Source organism: Delphinus delphis, chromosome 3 (genome assembly GCF_949987515.2).
Source record: "Delphinus delphis chromosome 3, mDelDel1.2, whole genome shotgun sequence".
NCBI classification, from domain to species: Eukaryota; Metazoa; Chordata; class Mammalia; order Artiodactyla; family Delphinidae; genus Delphinus; species Delphinus delphis.
The window spans coordinates 120,013,509-120,033,768 of record NC_082685.1 but is presented as its reverse complement, the minus strand read 5'-3'; the positions used below and the strand labels follow the sequence as shown (position 1 = coordinate 120,033,768).

The 20,260-nt window shown below is 40.3% G+C and overlaps 1 protein-coding gene across 4 annotated transcripts in view; it reads left to right on the top strand.

Annotated features, from left to right (window-relative positions):
* MAST4 (microtubule associated serine/threonine kinase family member 4) overlaps positions 1 to 20,260 on the top strand; it is a 569,289-nt gene that overhangs the window by 282,925 nt on the left and 266,104 nt on the right. The window lies entirely within an intron of this gene.

Below are 20,260 nucleotides of genomic sequence, written 5' to 3'. Positions count from 1 at the left end.
GATGATGTAGAATAAAAGCCATGGAAATCATGGAATCGTGTTTCTCTCTATAAGAGCAAAAGAAAATAGGTTGACTTTTCAAGTTCTAAGGGGACAGGCTTTAAAATATCTACATTTCTGAGCCTTATTATGCTTTGCGTTTCTGGATGGTAATTAACACCCTCCTAGTCCCAGGAATTTCAAGTGTTAAAGAATAATTTCTTCTCTTTTGGAGGATGTAATACTTGTTACTATATTTAAGGAGGTAGAAAGACAGGGAAGGGGCTGGGAAGATTGGTTGCCGTAATTATTCTGGGAATATTTTAGTCATATAAAATATTGTACTGCGTAAACTTTTTTTTACAAAGGCTTTTAGGGACAGAAATTTTTGAGGCCGCTTATAGCTTTTGTTTCTTTGTTTGTACATCAGCCATCTATAAATTGCCTTTGGTCCCAGCTAAAGTAGGTGTGAATCTTATATCTGCAACTTAATAGCTGTGACTTTGGGGCAGTTACTTTCTCAGTCACCCTGAGAAAGCCTCAGTTTCTTCATCTGAGAACAAAATAATATCCACCTCATGAGATTGTTTTGAGGAGTAAATGAGAGAATGTATGAAAAGTTTTTACCACATAGATAGGCACTTAATGAGTGCCAGAAAAACTGTAGCTATCCTTTAAATTATGATTACTCTTATTATGGTTATCAGGTAATCATTATCTAACTTTTTGAGGATTTTTTTTTCCCGTCTTGTAAGATAAGGGCTTAGGACCAGATGATCCTTGAGGTAGAATGTCTGCATTGTTAAAAGTCTGTACAGTTATACTTATTTTTGAATGTCTGTCATATACTCAGCTGTGTGGTAGGCATGGAGGAATATAACTTGTAGGATTTAGTTCTTACCTTCAGAATGTAATGTAATTGGCAAAGAAATGATGCAGAGACAGTCATCAATTGTTGGTAAACAATGTCAGAGGGGCGTTGATTTTGAACCAAAAGACATCTGTGAGCCACAGTCAGAAAAGGCTTCCTGGAGCCGGTGGGTTTTCATCAGGGCCCTGAAGGAAAAAAAAAGCTTAAAAAAAAATTTATTTATTATTTATTCATTTTGGCCGCGCCGGGTCTTAGTTGTGGCATGCGGACTTCTTAGTTGCAGCATGCAAACTCTTAGTTGCGGCATGCATGCGGGATCTAGTTCTCCGACCAGGGATTGAACCCGGACCCCCTGTATCGGGAGCTCAGAGTGGCACCCACTGGGCCACCAGGGAAGTCCCAGAAAAGGCTTTTTTTTTTTTCTTTGCGGTACGCGGGCCTCCCACCGCTGCGGCCCCTCCCGCTGCGGAGCGCAGGCCCCGGACGCGCAGGCTCAGGGGCCATGGCTCACGGGCCCAGCAGCTCCGCGGCATGTGGGATCCTCCCGGACCGGGGCACGAACCCGTGTCCCCTGCATCGGCAGGTGGACTTCCAACCACTGCGCCACCAGGGAAGCCCAGAAAGGGCTTTTTAAACCTTGAATATGGGCGTGAACATAGGAGAATGCACAAGGTAATGTGATGGGCCAGACCCGAATGGAGGGAATAGGTGACATGGAAGGGGATGCTCCTGTATAGCTGTCCCTGGTGGGATGCAGGCGGGCTTTGCCATCATGCAGACTGTTCTCATGTTCTGTGTATTAGTTGTGTGGCCGAGGGAAAGTCTCTTGTTTCCTCATCCATACAGTGGGGGAACAACCTTGTTAAGATTGTTCTTATAATGAAATGGTCTGGTGCAGACATTCCGTAGAGTGATCGGGCTGTTTTGGGTAGTAAAATGACAGTTCTTAGTTAAACTAGACACAGTCTGCCCTACAAACCAGCAATCCCGATCCAAAAGAACTGGCCTCTGTTGGAGGACACAGATGCTTCTTGCAGCATTCTTGTTACCCCAGAAAGTTTGGGGATGTTGTGGGTGTAGACAGTTTAGAGAGTGATTGGAAAAACAGGGTACATCACATAACATCTAGCAGTTAGAAGCAGCAGCCTTGAAGGGACAAGCAGCAATGTGGCTGGAGCCTAAAACATATTACTGTGTGGAAAAACAAAGCTTAAACAAATTCAGTTCTTTACTACCATGCTTGTAATGTCGATTAAAAATACATGTACATCATACAACTTGCAGTTTCCGGGCGCTCGTACAAGTAGATGAATTTCCATCAGGCACATTAGAAAGGTGGGCTGGAGACAGGGAAGGGGTATCGAAAGTTAGGTATGCAAGTAAATAAACTGATGGGTGGGAATAATATTCTCTGTCTGAGGAGTATGATTAACCCTACCCTCTCCTGTACACTTGAATCTCCCCACATGAAAGTAGGTAGATAGACCAAGAAATATGGTATACGGGAGACTTCAAGAAGTCTCTAGGAATGGAAGCAGTGCTCCTACAAATCATGGAGCAGCTGACACTCCTGCAGCTCTGACACATGTTCGCCTGGTTCTAGGTTCTGGACACACAGGACTAACAACTTTACTCCTCACAGCATCCTCAGGAGGGCGGTACTGTTGATGGCCGTTTGGCAGGTGAGGACACTGAAGCGTGCACGGGATCGCACGGATAGAGTAAAAAGAGAGCTGGGATTCGAGCCCAGTCAGTCTGGCTCTTGGGATCCCTGTTCTTGACTATCCTGCCTGGCTGCCTGGGATGGACATAGCTGAAGTGGTGAAGGAGGACCAGAGCCTTTCCACCCGTGGTACCCTTGGACCATGCCTGGCAGTTGCAACTACTTCGTTTTTGTGGAGGCTGCCAATTTTTTAAAAAATTGCGTGTACTTGTGTGTGTACGCATGTGTATAAAACTTTTTATTAAAATACAACATACATTCACAAGCGTACAGCTTGATGAATTTCCACAAACTGGACAATCCTGTGTGACCAGCACCCAGATTCAGGAACAGAACACAGTGGGTAAACCTGAAAAACCAGAACTTCTGTCACTTTTACTGGGCATGATGTTAGGATTGCTGGGAAGCGACATCATGAAAAACATAAGCCTTTAAAAGTGAAAACAATAGAGAAGTCAAAGATTCTAAACATTGCTACAGGTTTTGGGTGTTTCTGAGGTGTGGGAAAAAACGCTCTACCTTTTCTCGATTTTTACCACAGTTAGTTCCTTCCGTTACCAGTAGTGGAGGGCACAGACCACTCGTGAAGGAAAGCAGAAAGTCTCTCAATGAGTTCAAGGCAAACTCACCTTATCAAAGGATAAAACAGATAGAGCTGCAGGCCTTAGACATAAATAGATGAACACCTACATAGTGTGGATCATCAGGAAGACCTTGAATGGACAGGGAAATGAATTCTCACCTCTCCTCTGGTCATTGTTTAACTCCATGTCTTTGATGTTCAATCTAAACTCCTATGGACTGCACTTGTCAGCTTACAGGGCAAAGCTATGACATTGTACATCACACTCGAAGGGTAATGTTTTCCCATATTCCAAACGATCCGTTCCCTTCAGGTTCAGGCTGAGTCTGAGGTTGCATTTTGTGGCTACGCTAACAACATGATCTGTCTACCTGGCACACCTGTGCACAGTTCACTGCCTTTGGCAGACAGCACAGAGAAGTTAAATCACTTGCAGGAGGTCCAGAGCTAGTACACGGTGAAGCCCAGTTAGTCCCTGCGCTTAGCCACCACACCATGCCCTTTGCACCACCATCTAGGAGGGGCTCCGCCCTTTCCCGGGCGACACCCTGTACTGAGCGGCATTTCTCAGGGTTCAAAAGGAAGGCAACCACAGTACCCGTGACGATGTTCTTCTGCCTCCTGTGCCAGAGACCTCCTTTGACCTATATCCCACTCTCCTGCCACCTGACTCCACAGCACTAGGGTCCTACGTAATGCTGCAAAACTATCTGAAAAGCATTCATTCTCCTTACCGTTCCTTTGTGTGTCCCTCCCAGTTTACAAGGATGTATTTCTCTGTTGACTTTAACAGAATTCTAGAGCCCTAACAATGCAGTTGAAAAGTGGGCAAAGGGCACCCCAATTTTTTCAGCCTAACATCTCTCTACTCAGATACATACAAGTAATTCTACAGAAAGTGGATTCCACTTATTTATTTTCCGTGATTCTGTGTATAATGTGTCATGTAAACACAGTATTGAAGCAGTCAAAATTACAGGGCTAAAACATGCCTTTGGAATTCAGTTCCGGTAACTCATACTGAACGATTTGGCCATTTTGTGGCCAGGCATTTACGGGATTTAGTGCTTAAGCTTGAAGGTGAGTATAGCCTGCTGCCTTTTGAAAAAAATCTTGTTATTGAGGTATAACATATATACAGAAAAGTACAGATATTTTAAGTTTGATATTATCCCAAAGATCTGAGCGATTTTTTTTTCTGTAAGAGTAACACATATCCAAAAAATGCAGATATCAGTGAACTTTCACACACTGACTATACCCAGGTAACAACACCAAGATTTAAAACACAGAGCATTACCACCACCCCAGCAGACCCCTGTGTTACCCTTGTAGCAGTTTTCAGAATGTTTTAAATTTCTATTTTTGTTTTCACAGTTGCATTTCTTTCCTGATACTATTTGCCAACATCCTAATTCATTATCCAGTAAATTTTTGTTTTTAAGAAAAGAATGGGATTGGGCTTCAAAATAGAGGTAAAGAACAAGTGTAAAAACCATAATCATTGGCTTTTAATATTTTAGCTGCTGGAATTTCTATTTTAAGGCCATTTAAATGTTGTGACTGAAAATATTGAGGGGAAAGAACTATTTAATTTGGCCCGTTTCTCTCTCCTAACACAGATTTTTGTAGCAGTTTTCTTTCTCTCTCTTTTTTTTTTGTTTCAGCTGGCAAAGGTTAAGTAGGCATAGGTGAATTGTTACAGCCCAACCTCTCTTGTCCTTAGGTGGATTCTTTTTTTCAAGGGCTTTAAAAAACTGGTGAATTACATTTGTTGACTTTTCTCAGAGTTATCAGAGTAGTGCTTACCAAAGACTTGTGTAACAGGCAAGTGGCCAAGATGAGATTAGCGATTTATTCGAGGAAGGGTGTAGGAAATCTTTTTAATTTAGAGGTGAAAAGATCATCAGTTGGGTTAAGTACAGGTTATCCAATTTAGCTCTAGCTTTATGAAGAATTACTGAAATTGTTTCTTCGCCTTCGAGGACTTCTGTATCCTGTTCGCCCCTTATACCCCTCTACCCCTAGGCAAAAAGAAAAACATATCAAAACATAACCAGCTACTCTAAAAAAGCAATTTAAACATTTAGCTAGGCAATGCTTATTTTGCCTGGGGGTGTTCTATGGATTCTGACAGGGTTTTGGAAGGAGTTTCTTTGCTGACAGTACTGAGAAGAGCAGCCTGAGCACCTCAAACACACTTGCTGGCCAATGCTTGGAGACCATGGTATCTTTTTGTAACTGGCTTGATTATCTTGATAACACCATTGCCTGTTTTAACATTTTTTCAGGTTAATTTTTTTTGATAAGTTCTCCCTTTCCACTATCTCACACATATTTATCTGCTTCTTGCCTGAAAAAGAGATTTGACTAAGATGTGCCCAAGTATGATTTTCTTTGTATTTATTCTACTTGGAATTCACTGAGCCTCTCGGATATGTGGATTGATGCCTTTCATCAACTTTTTTGGAAAGTCTTTGGCCATCATTTATCTTCTACTTCATTTTCTCTCCTCTCCTTCTGGGGCTCCATTTGTACCTATGTTAGGCAGTTGGATATTGTCCCACAGATCTTAGACACTCTTTTGTTTTTGCTTTATGCTTTATTCTCTTGGTGATTCATTTTGGGTAATTTCTATCATTTCGACTTAAACTTTATTTATCCCTTGTTTAGCTTTGCTCAGTCAGCTGGTAAATCCATTTCACTCTGGTATCTTTCAGTTCAGCTTTGCCTCTTGTTCTTTATTATTATTATAGTTTCTATCTCTCTAGTGAAATTTGCCATGTCTTCATTCATGCTGTCGCACATCTTTGCCACTGTATCCTTTTGCATAGTTATTTTTGAGTCTTTGTCTGATAACATCAAGATCTTGGCTATCTCCACATCTGTTTGTATTGCCGGTTTCTTTTCTTGACCATGGATTTCAACAGTACCTGCACAGTTCAGGTAGTGAGCAGAATGACTCATCACCCTGACTCAAGTGGTGTGGCATAGAAGAGACACACCTTTTCCTGGGGCTAAATATTATTTACCTCAATTTCTACTGTTCTTTCATTCAAAATGTTTGGCACCTACTCAGAATTATAAACACATGAAAAAGCAACATCTCCTATTTCTCAGGCTTCCTCTTCCACTTAGAATGTGGACAATGACAAGAGACCATTGTTGTTATCTTCACAATCAAAACAAGGTGTGTAAGCTACAAAATCATACTTTAAAAAATAATTTAAAAAGCTAAGGGCATAAGTAAACCTAAAAAGGGAACTCCAGAGTGATAAACTCTTGAAGGAAAAGGCCCATGGCTGTCATGGTGGAATGTCAGGAGGAGGAGGAATCTGCCATGGATGGGTAAGAGAGGAACCAGACAAAGTGATAACATACTTTTCATTTCTAGCTTTTCTTCACATCTTCACACATGTAATTGAGAGTAATGGTCTCTTGTGATTGTCTACTTCCTGAATGGAAGTAGAAGTCTCAGAAATAGGAGATTTGTCCAAGGAGATCAGGGAATTTGCCAATAGGGAAAAGGGAACAAAGAAAAGCCTAACCATTCATAAATAGGGGCTTAGTTGTGTTATTCCGTCACTGTTAGACACACATGACTGTGATAATAGTCCTTATTTCCTGGATGTATCTTTCACATGAACTGTAGACCTGTGGCATGGTAGTCATGTGATTTTATGCCTTGGGTTTATTTCTTTAGCAATTTGATCACTGTTGTGCATGAGGGATTTGTTATGTAGCTGTTGTTTTCAGTCTTCTCTTGGAATTGTTGTACAGTCTTTCAAGGTGTACTAGGGGACACTTGATTGAATTACAGTGTAGAGCACCTACCTCTTTTCATCAGAGTGCAATACCAGACTGTGAAATTCAGTTACTAAATGCAGTCACTGGTGTATCCCATGGCAGTGATTTGGTTTCTGCTTTTCTTATGGTCATCCTATCATTGTACTAAAGTAAAGGCTCAGTTAAACTTACATTTCTCAAAGCTTGTTCTGTGTATGTGCCTCAGTGATGTTTTCCCAAAGTGTTCCATGGTTCCATTAATTTGGGGAACACTGCAGACCATGGCCCTTGATCTTGTTAAATAAAATGCCAATAATTTAAAAATTCTTGGGGAAATCTTGCAGTAAGTAAATTCTCTGAGCTGTATTAGGTGTTTCTCAAACTTATTTGAATACAGAACTTTTACAAAGGAACTTTTAAGTTTTTCTTGTCAATACCCATTAGCAAAGTTCTTTGGGAAGATGTTGAGCTAAATGGACCTGTTGCTCTTTATTTCAAGGAATATGAATAATTCATATCAGCTGCCACTCTCTACACCTGGGAAATGTCTTCCCCACTCTTTTCTGGTAAGGAAACTAGCATTTTTGGAGGGAGGAAGAGCTCTAATCCAGAAGATTACAGCATTATACTTAGGGCCTGCTACTTAGGACAGAGCTAATGTTGTGCTCTGCCACTGTAGGTGTGTACTGGTCTCAGCCTCTCTTCTCCAAGGACTGTCCCAGTTTGCTAGTCCAGGAAAATAGGCTAGGTCAGCTGTCACATCCCCCCCAATGAAAAAAGACAGCAAGCTGCCTAGACTGCAATTGGAAGGAAAGGTCAATCAATATATTACCTTTCCTTCCATGTGTTCCTTGCCTGCTGGCCGAGTTGTGCCTTCTCACTGCGATGGTAATCTCTTCCACTAAATTTTGTTTTAACCTTGCAAATAGGTGAAAGGAAGGGCACCGTTAATAACATCTTCTCTCCTACACCTCTTGAGTATATTATTTGGGCTGACTCTTGCTCCCCCTACCCCAGCCCCCGCCTTGCATGGTCCTGCTTAGATGGAGAATTAGGCAAGTAGCTGGTGTCGCTTATTGTGGGAATTTCTGTGAGAACTCTGTCATGCTCTTGCACAGACAGAATGCAAACATGTTTGTGGTTTTTGACAGTAGCCAGGATCTAGGTGGAATAGAGGTTTTTTTCAAAACGTTTCTCAGTCAATATGTTTACTCTCCTTCACCAGCCATGCAGTGTGATATGGTGCATCACCAATACTTGAAATAGGCTGCAACAGGAGGTCGGAATAGGGCATAGATTTTCTAACACAGCATGTTAGATGGAATGATTTTGTGTACTCTGAAGTGGAAAATTCAATCAGAATTTTCCACACTTTTTAGTTAAAGCAACACTGTTATTTATTGATGAAAGGTGGAGTGAGAGAAATATAGAATGAAAACAGAGTAGATGACAGATCTAGCATTATTCCTGTCCTAGTGAGAAATACTTTTTCTCCTATAATTTAATGAAAGCTACACAAGATAAAAAGGGTCTGCTTAAAAGATACACTATGGAATGCTTGGAACATATGCCAACTTGTTTAGCATATGTGGGGGTAAAAATGGAATCTGGCTTTTTAAGAAGTTTTTCCTTTTTTTAAATTTATTTATTTATTTATTTTTGGCTGTGTTGGGTCTTCGTTTCTGTGGGGGGGCTTTCTCTAGTTGCGGCAAGCGGGGGCCACTCTTCATCGCGGTGCGCGGGCCTCTCACTATCGCGGCCTCTCTTGTTGCGGAGCACAGGGTCCAGACGCGCAGGCTCAGTAGTTGTGGCTCACGGGCCTAGTTGCTCCACGGCATGTGGGATCTTCCCGGACCAGGGCTTGAACCCGTGTCCCCTGCATTGGCAGGCAGATTTTTAACCACTGCGCCACCAGGGAAGCCCAAGAAGTTTGTTTTTCATTGAGATGGACTTTGTGCTTGACAAAGGGCAGTTACAATGGCCCAGGTAATCTATTTTGGCTTAGTTTCAACGCAGCAGAATTCGTTTGGAAAGCACCTGAGAGTATCAATAAGAAATTCAAGGATAGATTCTCTAAGCTTTCATTCAAGTAGAATATTTAAATGTATTACTAGTTTTCATCTGTGCTTTGGTGCACAGACGATATATCAGCATAACTACCTATTGTGTAGATGAACACTTTACACTTTTGAATTGCAAAACCTTAGGGTTGCAAAGTCAGATTAGTGAATGAATATTTAAGATAGAATAATAACGTAATATCAGCATGCTCGATGTGTGCCAGTCACTTTTCTAGGTACTTTATACGTATCCTTTCATTTAATCCTCACAATGACACTATGAACTCTTATGATTGATCGTCTCCAGTGAGGGAAGGAAGCCACAGAGAGGGTAAGTCATTTGCCCAAGGCCATCGTCCTAAGCCAGGTTCCTGAGCCTCCCTGCCTGGCTGCCTTCTTACGGCTCTGCCGTCTCAGCACTTTCCTCCTGGTGAGCCTAAGGACACGTGGGTTAGCAACTTAATTCAATTAGCGTACAGCATTTAGCACTTAGGGTTTTTATATTTAGGTTCTATCTTTAAAAGACACATATAATCTCTTACATGTGGAATCTAAAATAACTGAACTAGAAAAATGAGAGTAATGGTGGTTACCAGGGGCTGGGGCTGGGGGAATGGGAGAGATGTTGTTTAAGGAGACATACTTGCAACTAACACATAAATAAGTCCTGGAGAGCTAACACACAGTACAGTGATTATAGACCACAAACTGTATTATAAACATTAAGCTTGCCAAGAGATTAGATCTTAATTTTTTCTCATCACTAGAAGAAATGATAATTATGTGACATGATAGAGGTGTTAGCTGACACTACAGTGGCAATTATATTGCAATACAAATGTATCAAATCAGTACGTTGTACACCTTAAACTCATACAATGCTGTGTCAATTATATCTCAATAAAAAAAGAGACATGTAGTTCTTTAACAGTCTATTTTACTTAGCTACTTTTTTCCTAATTGATACATAATTCTATTCAGTGTAATTTAGTTTACTTTCTCTTTTCTTTTTTTTAACTAGCATTTAAAGTGATAGGACCATTTAAAAGCATTAGTGCCAATTCATCAGCTTGTCTAAATTGTGTGACTTTGAAAGATAGTTTAGGCTGCCTGTAATTTTGTATTCTTCAGTGTTTGAGAGTTGATTTTCCCCCTTTGTTCGTACTATGTTATAGTACAGTCAGTTTAGACTGTTGGGTTTTTTTTTGCTTCTATAGACAGTACATCCAGACTTGACTATGAATTTCAGGTTTCCAAGGTGATAGTGTAACCCAGTAACACATAGCTTCTCTATAATACAGCAATCATGTCAGTACAATAAGGTCTAGTATGCCTTTTATTTTTAAAAGGAAGAACCTAATTAGTATAATAGAAACCATAGTGGAAATCACCTAAACTGACCTCTGAATTAAAATGGCAGCGTTCACATATGATAAGGGGGAGAGCTTCCTGCTCGGAAAATACTTAATTTTTCAGTTAGTAAAAATAAGAGGCCACCTTATGAAAAACTTTCCTGGGTCTCCAGTTTAAATGTCCACTCTTGTTGTAGTCCTTCTGGTCCAAAAACATCACACAAGGGGTCATTTTGACTTTGAGAGAGAGGATTCTGTCTTTGCAATGAGAATAGAATTCAGTCTTAGGGAAGAAGCAATTAAAACCCCAAAGACTTTTATTGCTTTTGATGCTTAAAAAAAAAAAGGCAAAAACTCCACTGTACTTTAATATTTTCTGCTAATTAACTGTCACAAATGTGATACCATTAAGTTTGGAGTCTCTTTGGTTAACTTCAAAGTCATTAACACACACTGCGCGGCCCTCCCAATTGATTTTGGAAAAAGGAACCACATTGACAGATCTGTAATCAGTGTTTCCAAGGATTTTGTTTCTCATACAATCTAATCTTAATTTAAGGAACATTTGATCTTTTTCTCTGGGTAACAAGCACCAGCCCTCCTAATGCTCAGAGCTGATGGTGTCAGGGTTGTCTTAATGCCAGGTGTACCTTTGGATACACTGCTCCAAAGCTGACTTTGGAGCTTGCAAAGTTCACTACTATTTTTGGAGAGTATCAGGAATGTATTTAGCTGCAAATAACTGCAAACGCAACTAACAGCAGCTTAAGTAAATAAGGACTTATTATTTCTCACATAAAAATGTTTTTCGGTTGAGTGTCCAGGGCTGGTGCAGTATGGGAAAGGGTCATCAAGGCTACTTTGTCTTTGCTAGACTATCCTTAATGTGAGACCACTGACCTTGGGCAAATCACAATGTAACTTTTCCAAGGTTCAATTTCCCCATCAGAAAAAAATGGCGGTCACCCTTCCTATAATTGCAGGGTAGGGGTAAGACTTAAATGAAACCCTGTAGGAGAAAATGAGTAGCACAGGGCCTGGCACCCACTAGATTTATTGCATCACAGGAGCAGCCCAGCAGCACCAGTTTTCATGGGTGATGGGGGGAAGGTGTGAAGCAAGAAATAGGGGATCCTACCTTACTCTGTGTTCTTCAATCTCAGGGTTCCCAATTCCAGTGTACTTTCAGCTGGTGCTATTTGAAATAGCACATTGGAGAAAATAACTTCCAAAAAAGTCCAATTCGTACCCTTTAACAAATAAGACCTATTACTTACTAAGTAAAATATATCCTTTGTAAGGCAATTGTTTATTTTATTCTGTGACCTCTTTACAATAAATTTCAGTACCATTAAAGGCTTAAGACACATTATTGATTATTTGAATATGTGTGTCATTAATCTTCCATCACCCTCATACATTTTATATGTACATTTTAAACATTGTCTTTTGCATTTAGATGGAGAAGAGTGGTTTCAGAAGAAAGCAGACTTGTGGGTATCAGCTTCATATAGCACTTCAAGAGCTCCCTTGAGCTGATTTGCCTGTAAATTTCTACACTAAAATGGGCTTTCAGAATAGTGACTGCTAGATAAACTATAGAGTGTATTTAGTAAATAAAAATGATTCATCAGCTGAATGAATTCACTATCACTGGTCAAATAGTCTCACCCAGTTCTGTTTCCTGGTTCTATAAAAAGCCTTTTTCTTTTTGTATTAAGGTTGTCTGTAACTTTAATAGAACCTTTGAATTATTATCTGATTTTTAAAAATTGGTTTATAAAAGGATATTGATTCTTTAAATTAGGGGTGGTTGAAATATTGTTTATGGGCCAGCAGTCTCCTTTGATGGACCCTGGAAACCTCGGTCAAGAAAACTCATCTTCAATCTGTGCTACGATACTCTTAAAAAAAACAATCACAACTCTTAATGACTGACTCTGGATTGGACAGTAACGTTGGTGTGGAAATGCAGGGGAACCAACAGGTAAAACAGAAAATCTGTTAAGCAGGGTCTTTTCTAGTTTTGCCAGTCATTGATATTCATTTCTTTCCCAGGGCGTTTTCCTGGGTAATGAGAAGATTCTAAAATCAAATAAGGCTTTTGAGCAGTGAAGATGTTTGCCACTGTTCTGTTGAAGAATCCTATAGATTTATAGTGATCCTAAGAGGTGTCTCATATCCACTATATTAACTATCCTTTTAGAAGCTTATGAACATTGTAGCTTTTATTGATTCCAGGGAATTGTACCCAACAGTAAGCAATAAAAGTCCATAGTAACTTTCTTCCCATATAGGAGTGTGCAGATCAATATTTTGAATTTACTGTAATTTGCTGGTAATGGATGGAAGACCTGAAAAAATTGTGAAGCCTTGCAGGGCACAGCTGTGCGGTGTTGCCTTTTTATCTAAGCTCACCATAGGTCACAGGCTTTCCCAAGTAAAAAGAAACATAGTTAAGTGGCAGGGCTGATACGCGTATTTATCAAGAGCCTTCATAAGTCTCTTCTAAGGGAAAAAAGAGAATCACAAAACTTGTCCACGGTGACCTTAATTTTATAGTCCTGAAGGACCTCTAAACGTACAGTCTTAAGGGCAATTAAAATTTTAAATATCCAGCATTTGTGTTTGATCTCCTTCTGCTAAAGGAATTTTTTCTGCTGATTAGTAACAGGGTGTGTGATTTCACTGAAGCCTGATTTGCTTGGAATCTTCCAATTGCTCAACAGAACTGTGCCCGGTTCTGCATTCAGAGAGGACAAGGTAGGCATCCTGAGCACTTGCTCTTTGATTTTACCCATTCCTCTCTTGATTAGAGCTCTTCACTTGTGCCCCAGGTGGCACATCTGATGCGAGTATCACACTTCAATAGTAATGGCTGACATCTAGGGTGCTGGTGTGTTCAGGAGCTGTGCTGCCTGCAGGATGTGCGTTCTCAGTCGTCTTCTCAACACCTTATGGCATCGATTGTAATATCCTCATTTTATAACTTAGAAGACTAAGTCTTAGAGAAGTTAAAGAGATTTTTCAAGGACATTTTCCAGCGTTGACTTACGTTAGATTATAGGTATATCTGACTCTAGATCCTATTCATTTCATCACTATGAAGTATACAATGGGCTTAAATAAGTATTTTTGTTTAGCATAAAGTTTGGCTGATCTAATATACATTTTCTTGTTTTGCTTCCTTTGTTGCAAAGGACTGTGGCTCCTCTCATTTGATCAAAAGTGACACACTTTTGCTTGAAAGAGACAGTATTTTGTTCTTTAAGAAGAAAATGAAGACATAAAATACCGTATGACTATGGGCTGGAAGCTCCTAATCTTGAGGAAATGCATTTATTTTAGTATATAGTAAGTATATATTTTAGTATATAGTAAGTATTTTAGTATATAGTATTTTAGTATATATATTTTAGTATATATATTAGTATATATATATATATATATACTAATATATATACTATATATATACTATATATATATACTATATATATACTATATATATACTATATATATACTATATATATACTATATATACTATATATACTATATATAGTATATATATAGTATATCTATTTTAGTATATAGTAAGTATTATTTTAGTATATAGTAAGCACTCAGTAAACTGGAGATGTTATTAACATTAAATACTAGTTTTACTCAGCAAACCCTGCAGAGAAACATGGAGACTTAGGAGGCAGACTTCCCTTATATAATACTGAATTGGAAGGCAGGATATATGTGTGTGTGTATGTGTCTGTGTGTGTCTGTGTGTCTGTGTGTGTGAATGTGTGAGATTCCCAAGCTTGATTTTTTGATGTCAAGGGTGTAGTTAGGAAGCATCAAAACCCCTAGTAATTGGCTGGAAAGGAAGCTTGTTTCATTTGCTCATTGACTTGGGGTTAACTGATGATTTGACTTGTTATGCTTTTTCTACTTAAAAAGGTCTGTGTTAAAAGTAATGTGTTTGCAAGGCTTTGCTTCAAATAAAACCAGAGTCTATAAAAATAATTTAAGTGGGAAATTTGCTTAGAAAGAGCTGCAAAGCTGTGTTGTAACATTCCTTTCTGAGAGTAATTGCCAGTGTGTTATCAGCTGTGAATGCAACTTGATAGCCTGCATGAGGGGAGTCTGTGGTACAGATACACCAAATCTTACTTGGTGATGAAAAATAATTAAACTGCTCTGCACTCAGGCTGCTGCAGATTCAAAGACAAGCTCAGCCATTTGCCAGCTCTGTGACCTTGTGTTGCTACTTAACTGGTCTGTGCCTCAGTTCTGTCAAACGGAAAGAATAGTGAAAATTAAGATAATGTACCTCACCATGCAGTAAACATTAGGGACTGTTACTAGATGGGTGAAGGCCGATGGGCTTAGTAAAGAAAAACAATTCCCACCAATTGTGTAAAAATTTTAAAGTGGAGGAGGGGTTTGTGATGAATGATAGTTAACTTTCATGCAAGAAAGACCTGCGATGCCCACCTTTGCTCTTATCTTACTTTGCAAATCTATCCCACATTCCCTGCCATCTGGGACTCTCTGGTCTAAATTAAATGGTTTTGCCATCCCCTTATCCACATTCAGATTTCCATTATTTAACTTTTGGATGGCCCTCTTCCCTAATCTCTGGATGGAGCCCTGCCCTTAGCTCCTAATGTTCTAAACCTTCCCAAGAGCTAAGCATTTCTTTTCAACTCCAGTAGATCCTATACACACATGCTTCTCTCTTGAATTTGCCCCTCCCCTCTTTCCCCACTACCTCTTTCTTAGTCCTGGCACTGGGCTATGCTTCCTGGGCAATTGAATAAGCCTCTGAGTTAATTTCCTGTGTGTCTTCCATAAGCCATTTGACACCCTGATACCAGAGTGATCCTTTTTGACGTGTTAAGTTTGACCATCTTATTCTCCTACTTAAAATGTTCCGTGAGCTCCCCATTGCCTATAGGATAAAGACAGACTCTTCCAAAACCCTTCTGTGATTTGCCTTGTCCCTGCCTCTGTTCTCATGTCCTGTTGGTTTTTTCTTTCTACCCTCATTTCCGGCCATTCCAAGTTTACTAAGAGCTGTGTACTGTTTCACTCCGCCGTACTTTGCAGCATCCGTTCCCTCTTCTGGAATGCCCCTTTCCTCACCCACTCCTGAGGCTGCCTAGCCAACTCCCAGTGGCCGTGGAAGAAAGACCAGGCTTAAGTATTGCATCACTTGGGAATATTTGAATTGTAAGGAACAGAAACCACAGGTTAAACTGGTTTAAACAATAAAGGGACTCGATTGACTCACATAACTGAGAAATCCAGGTATAAGCAAGACTAGATCCATTGTTTCAAAGACATCACCCAAGACCCAGTTTCTACCTGTCTTTCTTTTCTGTCACCTTCTACCCTGCGGCTGTCATTAGCTTCTTGGGTTTAATGATCCTCCTTTCCTGTTAACTCTCTTGGAAAAAGGAAGGCATTCTTTCCCAGGAGCCTAGAGCAAACATTGTTTTGCATCTTGTTTTCCCAGATTGAATCAGATGCCATCTCTGAACCAATTACTTTGGCTCAGACAATGAACTTTGTCATTAGCTTAATTTAACCGGAGCTAAGCCTGGAGGTTGAGAATAGCTCAGTTCCACCAGATTTTGTTATCATGAATAATGGGGAATATCACTGGGCAAGAAACAATCCTGACTCTCCTTAAAGAAAACTGATCGCCCCCTCCCTTGGTACTATTGAAAAAAACCGCTATTCCAGGCCTTTCCATACTATAGAAAAAGCAAGCCAAGTCCTTTATGCCCAGTGCCTGGCATAGCACTTGCCTCAGCAGCCTTTACTAAAAAGTGTGCAATTGGATAAAAGAACCCCATTTTGCTTGCTTTAGTCCCCACGTGTGCCCCTTGTTTTCACCTTTGGCAGAAGATTTTGTCTTCTCGGTTTCTGAAATTACGGAACTCCAAGTAAATTGCTTCAGTTTTCCTTTGTTCTTCTTTAAAAGGTACCTGTTTTTACTTGTACTTTTCTCCCTCTTTAGAGGAAAAGCTGCCCTCCTTTTTTTTTTTCTTAAATTAAAGCCAACCCTCTGTGCTCATGTCCTCATTCAGACTCCCCTCCCTGTCGTGCACGACACCACTCTGGCCTGCTCTCCAGCACTTTCACATTGGAGTGTAGGGGGAAAATTGGGGCTGGGTGTCGTAGGTTCACATTTTGCTTCCACCGTCTCCTGGCTTTGCGATCCTGGGCAACTGCTCATCTCTGGGCTTTCCATGGGAAGGCTGGCGTGTCCTGCCAGACAGCCAGGTGAGTTTGTTAAGAAATTCATAGACTCCATTTCGGATAGGATTTTATAAAACTCAAAGAGCCAGACACCCATATTGTGACTGAGAAACTCTGTGTATGGAAAGGGCCCGTGAGACGAATGCCTAGTCTTGGGGACGATGGCCGTTGATTTGAATTCACGGCAGAAAAAGCCAACCCAGAGAGAAAGGAAGGCGGTAACTACTTCTGTTTTTTCAGAGAAAGTGAGTATGCGGTTGCGATAGAGTAAAATTTACATGAAAACGCAGCAGGGATCTTGTGTGTGTACCTTTCACGGTTTATTTTGTTGAACTTTACTACCACAGGTAAATATGTTAAAGTGCACTGTGGTTATAGACACAGAAACAGCATGAAATAAAACCTGCAAGAAAGGAGGGGTCCTTTAGGGTTCTCCACCCACCTCACATTCCCACTGAGTGGTATTTTACAGAATGAACAGTTTGTCCAAGCATCTCTGTAGAGGTCTACCTACTGCTTCTCCAGCTTCATTCTACAGATTTTTATGCATAGAGCTATGTACTGTATGGGCAATTCACTGGATTTTTCAAGAGGTTTGAACATAAGCCCCTTTTGTGTGCAGCTGTGTTTCAGAACCAAGCCTGGTTCTGTAAGATCTGGTTCTGTGGTGTGAACCTTCCTGTCCTCTGCTTCTGCCTTCACAAGTAACTCAGAAATGGAGGCCAGAAAAATGGGGCCAAAAACATCCCTTTAAAAGAGCCAATCCCTTGCTGAGCCTATACCCCTAGCTAAATTTACACCCCATCAGGTAGGGAGAGTTCCATTTGGGGTACCCTTCCTTGCCCTACAGTGCTTCCCACTTGGAAAGGAAATAACAAAAAACCCTAAAACTTCACTACTCTGATGACAGCTAGAAAAGTAGTATTCCATAAAGAAAAAAATCCAAAGGCAAACTAATAGGCCTTAAGGGTACTTAAAAGTACCAGCCGCCACGAAACAACGCATACACACAACTCCCTCTCCATCTCCAGGGTGGTGTTCAGACATCGGTATTTGTAAAAGCTCCCTGGGTGACACTGATGTGTAGCCGGACTGCATTCAGAACCACTGCTTGAGCTGAATTATCTCATCCCCTTTTATTTTCTCTCCCCTGTGAACATTTATTCATTCAAATTATACTGCATAATCCTGCACCTGGTGATATCTCTTTTGCTGTGTGTGTTTCCCCAAGTAGCTTTTAAATCTGTCTTATTTTATTTCCTCCTTACGTGTCCCTAACGGTGCCTGATACACTGCTTCCCGCATCTCAGCTCTTTGCAGAAACTCAGGCGTGATCACGCTGGCTGACACCTGGCAGTAATGGGACACTCGCGGGGAGTGGGGACCTGCCAGAGTGCTGAGGGGAAGGTGCTGGGACAGTGGAGAGGTCCTTCCTGGAGGCTGAGCCCCAGTTGAGCCTTGAGCAGCAGAGGTGTCCTAACGGGCCATTCCCCAGCTGTGGTCATGTTCTCTGGGGGTTAATTTCCTAGTTCCCACCCATTTTCTGACCTTGTCTGTGCAACAATCCCGTCACCTGTGTGAGAGCTGGTGTCTACCCAGTAGTATTTTTACTTGCTAGCCTCATTCAGTTTGTGTTGTTTGAAGAACCCAGGGTCTGCATAGTTCAGCACATCATTTAACAGGGCGTAGTGTGTAGCAGAATTCTCCCCGCTTGTAGATTTTAAGTGGTCCTGTATATATACATATAGGTATATGTGCCACTTCTTTTTCTGTTCTCTCTTCTCCTGTCACTTCCAGCACATGGTTTTATGTACCATCTTATACAATAATGAGTTCAAAGTCTATTTTCAGCCCCGACCTCTCTCCTGAACCCAGGTTCGTTTGTCCAACCACCTGCTTGGAAATTTTTCTTTGGATTTCTTACAGACATCTTGGATGTGATGTATCCAGATAGGACCGTTCTTCCCTCAAACTCCCCCTGCACAGGCCAAGAACTTTTACTCTTTCTGGCTTTCTCTTCCATCTTCCACATCCAGTTCTTTTGTATATTCTGTAAAAACATATCTCAAACCTGACTGCTTCTCAACATCTTCACTGATGGTCCTAGTCACAAGCTTCTCTCACTTAGATTATTTCTATAAACTTCTAAAATACTGGGTTAAATATGGCCTTAAAATAAGCATAGACTATTTCGATATTTATTCATACATTCCATGCCCTAGCCTACGCACGCGCACACACACACACACACACACACACACACACGTGTCTTTCTTTCTCCTTAGCTCTCTCTTTCTTTTTAGAGAACTTTAAAAAAAAAATTGAAATCATTTTAGATTTATAGAAAAGTTGAAGACAGTTGAATCTCTGCATACCCTTCCACCAATTTCCCCTAATGTTAACATCTTAAGGTAACCTTAATACATTTGTCAAAATTATGAAATTGACATTAGTACATTACTATTAACTAAACACTTTATTTGGATATCACCAGGTTTTCCACTACTGTCCTGTTTATGGTTCAGAATCCAGTCTATGATCCTACATTGCATTTCGTCATCGTTCTCCTGAGTCTTCTCCGACCTGTGACAGTTTCTCAGTTGTTCCTTGTTTTTCACAACCCTGACAGTTGTTCTGTAGAATGTTCTGTAGAATGATCCTCAGTTTGGTTTTCCCCGGTACTTTTTCCAGGATGAGACTGGAGTTAAGGATTTTTAGGGAGAATGCCACAGTGGTGAAGTCTGTTCTCATGACATCGTATCAGGGGCACATGGTATCTATGATTATTGTTGGTAACATTAATGTTGGTTGGTTCAGACGGTGTCTGTCAGGTTTCTCCACTTAAAAGTTGCTACTTTTCCTTTTCCCTCCTCTGTCTTTGGAAGGGAGTCACTAAGTCCAGCCCACTCTCCAGAGGAAGAGAATTAAGCCCCACCTCTTGAAGGAGGGGATATTTTATTTGTAATATAATATTTGTAATATGATATAAGATCTCCTTTCTCTTTTAAATCATAACGTGGCCCATCAGTTAAAAAGAATAGTTCAAAGATTTCTTAAATACATGTGGCATGTGTTGCCATGTTGTTTTATTTGTGTATGTATAACTATTAAATACGTATTAAATAGTATATATTTTTTAAATTGCCATTGTGGAAATTGCTTGTACATATTAAACGTTGCAGCTGTTTCTCAACTGCCTTTATGAACGAGACAAGTTTTCTTCTCCTTTTGAGGCCAAGGCTGGCCGAGGAAAGGGGCAGGATCATTTGTTATGCTTTCTTTTCTTCCCAGACTCACAGAAATTCTCTTTCAGTATTTGAGGAATCTGTGTGTTCTCAGTCTTATCAAGAGATCACAAGAAGGTAAACAGAGTTCTTCGATTAACTTTGTCTTTATTTTCAAATGCACGTATTTGCTAGTCAACATTTTTAGAAAGGGGGCAAAGGAGATCATTTTTTCAAGCAAGTAATGATACACAGCAATTCTAAAAAATATTAGATGTCACTGAAAAATCAATATCAATGAAAATAATTTTAAAATTTTAATATTCTTAAATACACTCATGCATTTCTTTAACCTGTGATGATTAATAATCACATAGATTTTAGTTCAGATGGACACTTCTTGCCCTTTTTTCTCTCTGCCCCC